This window comes from Chrysochloris asiatica, unplaced genomic scaffold, assembly GCF_000296735.1.
Source record: "Chrysochloris asiatica unplaced genomic scaffold, ChrAsi1.0 scaffold00215, whole genome shotgun sequence".
Classification (NCBI taxonomy): domain Eukaryota; kingdom Metazoa; phylum Chordata; class Mammalia; order Afrosoricida; family Chrysochloridae; genus Chrysochloris; species Chrysochloris asiatica.
In genome coordinates, this window is record NW_006408733.1 from 2,220,014 (window position 1) to 2,231,241 (window position 11,228).

Genomic DNA, 11,228 nt, shown 5'->3' on the forward strand with positions numbered 1-11,228 from the left:
GTGATGTTGGCCAAGGACCAGGCAGCGTTTTGTTCTGTTGTGCTATGAGTTGGTACCGACTTGATGACACCTAACAACAACAACAACAACAACATCTCAACTGCCAAATCACTGAGAATCCTAGTCCAGTCTTGTTGTTGTTGTTGTTGTTAGTGTCATAAATTCAGTCTGGCTTGTATAAAACCTGTATAGGGTTTCCAAGGAGTGGCTGGTGGGTTGGAACAATCAACCTTGTGTTTGGTAGTTCAGTATAGTCCACCCCTTGTCAACTTGGCACCTGTACTATACATTATCTCCTTAAACTACACACTATCTCTAAATAAAGACAGTCATAAAATCATAATACCACATAATACCTTACATAATGCCACTAATGCATACAGCCAAAAACACACTAATCCCATTATATTATTCCAAAATTCTTCCAAGTCCAAATTTCAACCTGGGACAAAGTTCCTTTTCAACTGTGAATTTAAAATAGAAGTTATCTATTTCCAGATACAATGGAGGAACAAGCAGACATTTCTATTTCAAATGGGAGCAACTTTTGAGATGGAGGCAGCTCTGTTTCCCATGTTCCTTTTCTCTTAAGTTTCCTGGTTCCTTGGTCTCTAGAAGAGGCCATCAAGTGTCACAAAGCTCTCCAGATCTACAGATAACTGTCCAGAGGCACCCCATTCTGCTAGAAAGAGTTGGAAGGTGCTCACCTTCCTTACTTCCTGGGTCAGAGAGACTAACTTCTCTGCCAAATGTGCCAGTGTCCTGGTTCTGCTGCTGCAGCGTCTCTGCCACTGCTTCCCACGGCCATCTCCAGTGCTGTGGTTCTCCTCACTTCCTTCCAAGCCCTCATCAGAATTCTAAATTCTCTTGTAGTTGTCCTATCTTAGCACTAAATTCTGTCTTGCTAGCTAATGCTGCTATAACAGAAATATCACAAGTGAATACCTTTAGAAACTGGACATTTGTTTTCTGTTCATTTATTTTCAGTTTTAGGAGGCTAGAAACCAAATTCAGAGTATAAGCTCTATGGAAAGGTCCTTGTCTCCTTTCAGAATCTATCTGTAGTGGAGCTCCTCATACACCTGGGTATCAATCTTCTCCAGGATCTAGGAGACCACAGAGCAGGAATCACACATCCAAAGGAGGCATTCCACTCCTAGGTGTTTTGTCTTGGTGGTAATAGGTTCCCTTCCAGTATTTTTTGTATATGTGAATGGTGAATTTGGTTGTATCTTTTTAAACCAGCCTTTCCCAAACTGTATTCCACAGAACAATAGGTTCATTTTACCATTTTAAATGTTGTAAAAAGTCATATGGAAAACCTATGTAACTGTGTATAATAAATTATGTGGAATCCTGGTGTGTCATTGTAGGATAAGCACTGAACTGCTAACCACAAGGTCGGTAGTTCAAACCCACCAGCCTCTCCTTGGAAATCCTAGGGGGTAGCTATGAATCAGAACCAACTCGATGGCATTTAATAGCAACAGTAATAATAAATTATACACTAATTGTGTATAATCATAAATGTAGGTATGTATTGCTTAACATCAATTACAGCAATAACCAACAGCATACACATTCATGGTCCCAAAAGGTTTTTGTTTTGTTTTTTAAAGAAGAAAGCAGCTCTCTTTTTGTTTCTTACACCATTATAATGGTTTGATAGGTAGATGAAGATAGATAGATAGATAGATAGATAGATAGATAGATAGATAGATAGGGAGTTCGTTGCCTCCATATAATAAGCACTAGACTGCAAACCACAGGCCCGTGGTTCGACCTACCAACCATTCCACTGAAGAAAGATGAGGCTTTCTGCTCCCATGACTTGATGGCACTTAACAACAACATCTGTATATGTATGTGTGTGTATTTTGTTGTTGTTAAGTGCTGTTGAGTCAGTTCCAACTCAACAGCGACCCTATATAGGGTTTCTGAGGAGCAGCTGATGGGTTTGATTTGTGGTTCACAGTCTGCTGCTGATCCTACAGCGCCACACCAGGAGTCCATAGATAGATGTTGTTGCTGTTGTTGTAAGTGCTGTAGGGTCAGTTCCGACCCATAAGGACCTTATGTTATCAAATATATATATACATATATACATATATAGTGCTATAAGCTTCCACTGTTGTGACGCTGTGGGTTAGTGTGCTGTACTGCAACATCACTTTGAACCGCAAGGTCGGCAGTTCAAGCTCACCAACTGCTCCTTGGAAACCCTATACAGGGTCGCTATGAGTCGGAACCGACTCTATGGCACTTAACAACAACAACAATATAAGCTTCCCCAAACAGTAATCATAAATTATACAGTGCTGGTAGCACTGGACCACAGGTGGAATACAGGCAGATGAGGCTAAGGACATGCTCTTGGCAGAGGTCCTCAGGTTTTTGGTGGGCAGGTAGCAGCAGAAGAAGCAATGAACACTGCAGGGCCCACACAGCTCTTGCTGCTCTGGTGGACAAAACAAGTAGGGCTGGGTGTGCTCAGCTCCCTCCCAGCTTGCTGACTCTCCTTTAGCTCCTGCCCTCACCCTCTCAGCTGCAGCTACTGCTGTACCCAGGCTCTTCCCTCAGGCCTTCAGCAGCAGTAGCAGTGGTGGCAGCAGCCAAGATGGCAACCAGAGTGGGCTTCTATAACGTTTTAATATGGTGTTCACACAACATCCAGATCCCCTAACATACCATTTGACAGAACATATCGCGGATGTTAAGAGACACATACTGTATGAAGAAATATGAGGAGGCTTCAAAAAGAATGAGGAAAAATTCCATTGTCTTTTAATTCTATTTTTCTGAGAATTTTTTGAAGCCCCCTCACACACAAGCCCTGGACCACAAGGATGGTGGTTCAAACCCACCAACTCTCCTTGGGAACTCTATACAGATTTGCTATGAGTTGGAACCAACTCAGTGCCACTTAACAAAATACATACATACATACATACTGGGTTAAAAGTAGTAGATTCAACACAGGGTCAAAATCCATTCAATGGGGGAAGAAACAGTCTCTTTACCAAATGGAACTGGCAAAATTGGATGTCCATATACAGAAAAAATGAACCAAGATCCATACTTCATACCATGCCCCAAAACTAAACAAGACCTAAATATTAAAGCTAAAACTATAAATTATATGGAAGATAATATAAGACAAAGCTAGAGGCCCTTATTTTCAAATACCTATCAGGCAAAACTGAAAATGCATAAACAGAAGATAAATACATAACTGGGACCTCCTAAAAATTAAATACTTAATGCTCATCAAAAGACTACTTGTTGGAGGTTTCAAGATGGCAGTGGCTGAGTGGCTGCCCAAGAGGCAGGGGTGAAGGCCCCTATGAAGCAAAAGAAAGTAGGAATTGTCCCCACCCGCTCCTTGCACTGGGAGCCCAACAGAAGTGTTTTGTTTTATTTTGTTCTTTTTTGGCTAACAAGTAAACCATACAGATTGTCATCACGGGACAGAGATCTACATCATCTACCAAGAGTGGAAAATTTATGAACCCCACAGACCAGGCCCAAAAGGAAGCCTGGAAAAGAGAATTTAAAAAGAACTAAAAACAATGTATGATGGTACGAGCTGCGGTTTTAAAGATGAAGGATCCTAAACATTATTTGTGACATGGAGAAATTAGATGAAATGGAGTTTAATCCAGTGCAACAGCCACAGTTAAATGAAAATGTTCTGAAAGACAAGCGTAAAAAACTGCATGAAATCTTTTGAACATATTCTACGACTCTTTAAAAAAGAGAGAATCCAGACATTTACAAAGAATTGAGAAAGCTCAAAGTAGAATATGAACAGAAGAGGGCTCAACTTAGCCAATATTTTGATACTGTTAATAATGCTTAGCATGTGGAAGTTGAGAATATTCCTTTGCCAGAGATGCCTCATGCTCCTTCCATCATCTTGATCCAAAGATTCCACTTGCTGGTGCTCAGCCACCCTCCATCCTTAAGAAGACTTTAGCCTATGGACCACCAACTCGGGCAGTTTCTATACTTCCTGTTCTTGGACATGGTGTTCCATGTTTGCCCCCTGGTAGAAAGCCTCCTGATCCTCCCCCTGGTCCACCTCCTCCTCAAGTCTTACAGATGTATGGCCGTAAAGTGGGCTTTGCCTTAGATCTTCACCCTGATAGATGAGATGAAGATATGTTATATAGTCCTGAACTTGCTCAGCAAGGTCACGACGATGATGTCATTAGCACCAGTGAAGATGATGGCTATCCTGAGGACATGGACCAAGATAAGCATGATGGCTTTGTATACTGTGATGATAATGAGAGAGACAACAATGAAGAAAAGAAGTCTGGTGTGAGTGTGTGATTTGCAGGTATGCCTGGAAAATCAAGGAAGAAAAAGAAGAACATGAAGGAGCTGACTCCTCTTCAAGCTATGATGCTTCGAATGGCAGGCCAGGAAACCCCTGAGGAGGGACAAGAAGTAGAGGAATTTTCAGAAGATGATGATGAAGATGACTCTGAAACAGAAAAACAGTCACAAAAGCAACATAAAGAGGAGAATCGCTTTCTGATGGCACATCTACTGGTTCTTCACAGCAGCAGGCTCTTTCTTCAATAGTCTGTTCCTCCTTCTCAGATATAGGCACCTCCCATACCAGGACCATCACCCCTTGGACCACCGCCTGCTCCACCTTTAAGGCCACCTGGACCACCTACAGGCCTTCCTCCTGGACCACCGCTAGGAGCGCCTCCATTCCTGAGGCCACCTGGAATGCCAGGACTCTGAGGGACTTTACCCCAACGTTTACCTCCAGGGCCACCTCCAGTTGACCCCCAGGTTACCCTCTGGGCCCTCCTCCTTGGGGGCCTCCTCCAAGACTACCTCCCCCTGTCCCTGCAGGTATCCCTCCACCTCATCCTGGCAGGATGCTCACACCTTTGGTGCCTCCACTTGGACCTGCCCCATCCAGGCTTTTCCTGCCAGCTCCCTTGCCAAACCCTGGGGTTTTAAGTGCCCCACCCAACTTGATTCAGTGACCCAAGACAGATGATACAAGGGCAGCCACCATTGAGAAAAAAGCCACAGGAACCATCAGTGCCAAGCCACTGCACTGAGAGTATGTCGGGAGAATAAAGGGGCTACTGCTACTCCCCAAAGGAAGTCGGAGGATGATTCTGCTGTGCCTCTTGCCAAAGCAGCGCCCAAATCCAGTCCCTCTGTTCCTCTTCCATTACAAACTAAGTATGATGTGTACGAAGCATTCATGAAAGAGATAGAAGAGACATGACAATTTTTTATCCAGAACAGAATTCTGTTAGCATTGGTGGTTCATAGAGAAAGAGGCTCTCATTAAACCTAGGTGAACGAGTTACTTCCACTGCCAGGGTATTTTTTAATTCCAGTGAAGGAATATCCTAAAGTTTAGTCTTAGTCAGAATTTATTGCATATAAGAGAGGATGTTTCATTAAAAATAGCTTGGTTATTAAAACAGTTCTGCTAACATCCATTCCCTTTTACACCATTTTCATCCTGCTTCTTTCCCATCTCCAAATTTTTTGAAATGTGATCAGCGAGTCTTCGTCTTGTTTTGATTCTCTTTCTTGCTGCTATGGGCACTAGAGTAGAAATTTCTGAGAAACTCATTTATCTCACCCCATCTTGGCTTTCGTGTTTGAGTTATTTTTAATATTTTCTTGTAAATATTTTGTAATATTTTACTTGTAGTGAAATGGATCACAATGTCATCTCCTATTACAAAGCAGGTTTGTGGGAAGAAAATGTACAATTCTTTTATTAAAATTTTTTCCCACTGAAAAGAAAAACAAAAAAGTCTACTTGTTGTTACAGTGCTGTTGAATTGGTTCTAATTCATAGAAACCCTGTATAGAGTTTACAAAGAGCGGCTAGTGAATTTGAACCACAGACCCTTCAGTTCAAACCAACCTTGTGGTCCAGAGCATTATCCTATAGCGCCATACCAGTACTCCACAAGAGATTAAAAAGAAAACATACAGCCTAGGAAAAAAAAACTTTGGCAACAACATCTGATAAGGATTTAATCTCTAAAATATATAGAAAACTTGAACAACTCAATGACATAAAGATAGTACAATTTTAAAAATGGATGCAGTACATTGAACAGATACTTTACCAAACAGGACAATCAGGCAGCTAACCAATACTTGAAAAGGTGCTTGCAATCAGTCATTTCAGAGATGCAAATCCAAGTACCATGAGATACCATCTCATCACTACAAAAAGGCAATGATCAAAAAAACAGAAAACAACTAATGTTGGCAAAATTGTGGGACGTAGCATAGTGGTTACAAGTCAGGCTGATAACCTCAATGTTAGCAGTTCAAAACAAGCAGCTGTTCCGTGGGAGATGAGGCTTTCTGCTTCCATAAAGATTTACAGCCTCTGAAACCCTATACATGGTCATAATGAGTTGGAACCAACTCCACAGCACATAACCACTACCACCATACAAACTGAAGAGGAATGATATTACATTCATTATCAAAAACAACATTTCAAGATCTTGAAATGTAATGCTATCTGTGATAGGATAACATCCATATGCCTATAAGGAAGACCAGTTAATGCCTCTATTATTCAAATTTATTCACCAACCACTAAAGCCAGTAATAATGAAATTGTAGAAATCTACTATCTTCGTCAGTCTGAAATTGATCAAATATGAAATAAAAATGTATTGATAATTATTGGTGACTGAAATTCAAAGGCTGAAGACAGAGGAAGGAACAATAGTTGGAAAATATGATCATGGTGATAGAAATGAAGCTGGAAATCACATGATAGAATTTTTTTTTTTTTTTTTTTTTTTTACATTTTGTGAACTGACTGAAAGTTTACACAGCAGATCATTAGTTTTACATTCGACAAATCATATTTTGTTTCATTGCAATGAATACAATCTCAACCATGTACCATCAGTTAACAATATTTACCTCTATTCCTTTTTTTTTATGTACACATACAAAATAGAAAATATGTATGTGTTTACATTTTCAAAGGACACATTTTGCAAGCCAATCTCCTGCTCCCAGGCACAAAGCCTTACTCATTCCATGTGCTCAGCTGCTCTAGCAAACATGATAGAATTTTGCAAGACCAATGAAGTCTTCATTGCAAATACCTTTTTTAAGCAACATAAAAGACAACTACACACATGGATTCCAACAGATGGAATCAACAGAAATAAAATTCCATTTGTGGAAAGAGACAGTGAAAAAGCTCCATATCATTCAGCAAAACCAAGGCCAGGGGCAGACTATGGACCATCAATTGCTCATTTAGCAAGTTCAGGCTAATGCTAAAGAAAATTAAAACAAGTCCACAAGAGCCAAAATAAGATCTTGAACATATCCCACCTGAATTTAGAGATCATCTCAAGAAGAGATTTCATGCGTTAGGCACTTAAAACCAAAGATCAGAAGAGTTGTGGGATGACATCAAGAACATCATACAGGAAGAAAGCAGATGGTCATTATGAAGACAAGAAAGAAGGAAAAGATCAAAATGAATGTCAGAAGAGACTGAAACTTGCTCTCCAGCATACAGATGCTAAAGCAAATAGAAGAAATGAGGTAAAAAGCTAAGAAGAAATTTTCAAAGAGCAACTAGAGAAGACGGAGTCAAATATAAGGAAATGTGCACAGACCTGGAGTTAGAAAACCAAAAGGGAAAGACACGCTCAGCATTTCTCAAGCTAAGGGAACTGAAGAAAAAAATTTAAGCTTAAAAATGAAATTTTGAAGGACTCTATGAGCAAAATATTTAATGATGCAGAAAACATCAAAAGAAGATGGAGGGAATACACAGATTGTACTAAAAAGAATTTCAAGAGGTAGCATATGATCAAGAGCCAATGACACTGAAGGCATTGGCAAAGAACAAGGTTCCAGGAATTGATGGAATACAAATTGAAATCTTTCAATAAACTTATGTAGCAATAGAGGCACTCGATAATCTATGCCAAAAAAAAATTGGAAAACAGCTACCTGGCCAACTGACTAGAAGAAATCCATATTGTGCTCATTCCAAAGAGGCAATCCAATGGAATATGAAAGTCATCAGATAGTATCATCAGTATGTCATACAAGTAAAATTTTACTAACAATAATCCAAAAACAATTGAAAACGTGCATTGACAGAGAACTGCCAGAGGTTCAAGCTGGATTCAGATGAGGATGTGGAAGGAGAAATATCATTGCGGATGTTAGATGGATCTTAGCTGAAAGCATAGAATGCCAGAAAGTTGTTTACCTGTGCTTTAATGACTATGCAGTCTTTCAATTATGTGGATCATGACAAGCTATGGACAACATTGCACAGAATGAGTATTCTAGAACACTTAATTGTGCTCATGAGGAATTTATGCATAGACCAAGAGGCAGTTGTTAGAACAGAGCAAAGAAACACTGAATGGTTTAAAATCAGGAGAGGTGTGTGCCAGGGTTGTACTCTTACACCATACTTAATCAATCTGTATGTTGAGCAAATAATTTGAGAAGTTGGATTATATGAAGAAGAACGTGGCATCAGGATTGAAAATAGACTAACAACCTGCAATATTCAGATGATACAACCTTGCTTGCTGAAAGTAACAAGGACTTAAAATACTAATAATGATCAAAGAACACAACTTCAGTGGGTTCCTCTTTAATGTAAAGAAAACAAAAATCCTCACCACTGGACTAATAAATAACATCTTGATAAACTAAGAAAAGATTGAAGTTGTCAAAGACTTCATTTTGCTTGGATCCACCATTAATACTCATGAAAGCAGCCGTCAAGAAATCAAACTATGTATTGCATTAGGCAAATCTACTGCACAAGACCTCGTTAAAGTGTTCAAGAGCAAAGATGTCAGTTTGAGGACTAAAGTGCACCTGACCCAAGCCATGGTATTTTCAGTAACCTCATATGCATGGAAAATTAGACAATGAATAAGGAAGAATGCTGAAGAATTGATGCATTTGTGTTAAGATGGAGAATATTAAAGGTACCATGGACTGCTAGAAGAACAAACTAATCTGTGTTTGTAAAAGTACAACCAGAATGCTCCTTGGAAGCCAAGATGGCGAGACTTTGTCTCTCATATGTTGAACATATTGCCAGTAGGGATCAATTCCTAGAGAAGAATATCATGCAAGGTAAAGTGGAAGGTGAGTGAAAAAGAGGAAGACTCCCCCCTCCCCCCAGTGAGATAGATTGTCACAGTGACAGCAGCAGTGGGCTCAGGCTTAGCAATGACTATGAGGATGGTGCAGGAATTGGTAGTGTTTTGTTCTGTTTGTATAATGTTGCTATGACTCGGAATTAACTCTATGGCACCTAACAACAATATATTGCTGGTGGGATTGTAAAATTGTACAACCACTATGAAAAACAGTATGGCACTTCCTAAAAAATTAGAAATAGAAATTCCTATGATCCAGCAAATTCACTCCTAGGTATGTATCCTAAAGATAAAAGAGCAGTGAAATGAATACACATATGTATACCTATGTGCATGGCAGCATTATTCACAAAAGCAAAAAGATGGAAACAACCTAAGTGCCCATTAATAGGTGAATGGATAAATAAATTGTTGTACACATCCAGTAGCATGTACGCAATATGCAATAAATCATGAAGAATAATGATGAGAACACAAAACCTAATATGGATTAATCTGGAGGACAATATGTTGAGTGAAGTAAGTCAATCATTAAAAGACAAATGTTGTGTTGTCCCAATATTATAAAAAGTCAAGAATAGATATACACACAGAAGCTAAGGTTACCAGGAATGGGAGGGAGAAGGAGAAGGGAGATCACGTTCTAGATAGTAGACACTTTTAGTATGAGTGAAGTCTGTACAATTTGACCAAGGTAAATAAAAACACAGAAAAAAAATGGATAATTTCAGTAAATGCTATGTTATATGCAATTTTGAAAAACAAACAACCAAAATAAATGTGTATGCTTACATGGGTAGATGGAATCCTAGTGTGGCGCTGTAGGATAAGCACTGGACCATGAATTGAAAGCCTGGTGCTTCAAGCACACTAGCTGCTTTACAGAAACTCTGTAGGGTCACTATGAGTCGAAACTGACTTGATGGCACTTAACAAAACACAAACAAGCCAACACATAGGAAGATACAGGTGCATGTATGTGTGTAGGAAAACATATATAAGTAAATGCACATGAATATATAAGTGTATCTGTTGTTATTAAATGCTGTGGAATCAGTTTCAACTCATAAGCCTTTATAGGGTTTCTGAGGCTTTAAATCTTTTGCAGGAACAGAAAGCTTCCTCTTTTCTCACAAGTAGCAGCTGGTGGGCTGCAACCACCAACCTTGTGGTTCACAGTCCAGTAGACATACATATATATTTGTGTGTCCTCATGTATCCACATATATAAGAAAGCACATAGTTACAGAAGCTTCCTAGAAGTATCCAAACAAGTCTCAGGATTAGTTTACTGGGTCAGAAGACTTTGGACCATAGTCTTGGGGGTTACTTAGTCAATAGACAAAACATAGTTCTACATCCTATGTGGTGAGTAGTATCTGGGTCTTAAAAGCTTAGAAGCAGACATCTAAGATACAATTATTGGTCTCTACTCATATGGACCAAAAGAGAATGAAGGAAATCAATGGTTCCAAGAAGCAACCAGTCTACGGGACTAAGAGCCCACATACACCACAGTCTCTTCTAACCTGAGACCAGAACTCGATGAGTCCATCTCAATTAGAGACCATCGACCACTACCTCTACTATTACTACTGACTTTTCTCACTGTTGTTGTTGTTGTTATTAGATGCCATTGAGTCAATACTGACTCAAGTCGACACAATGCACAACAGAATGAAACACTGCCCAATCCCACACCAATTTCACAATTGTTGCTACATTTGAACCCATTGCTGCTGCCACCCACTGTGCCAATCCACCTTATTGGGGATCTTCCTGCTTATCTCCAGCACTCCACTTTACCAAACATGAAATCCTTCTCCAGGGACTGGTCCCTCCCGACAACATGTCTGCAGCATGAAAGACAAAGTCTGTCCATCCTAGCTTCCACGGAGCATTCTGGTTGTACTTCTTTCAACACAGATTGGTTTGTTCTTTTGGCAGTCCGTGGTACTTTTAGTATTCACCATAACTCAGACACATCAATTCTTCTACAGTCTTCCTTATTCACTGTCCAACTTTCACAAGCACATGAATTTATTGAAA

General features: G+C 39.7%; 1 pseudogene; it reads left to right on the forward strand.

Annotated features, from left to right (window-relative positions):
- Positions 1 to 5,260, forward strand: part of LOC102830152 — a 14,116-nt pseudogene extending 8,856 nt beyond the window's left edge.
- The last annotated feature ends 5,968 nt before the right edge of the window (positions 5,261 to 11,228 follow it).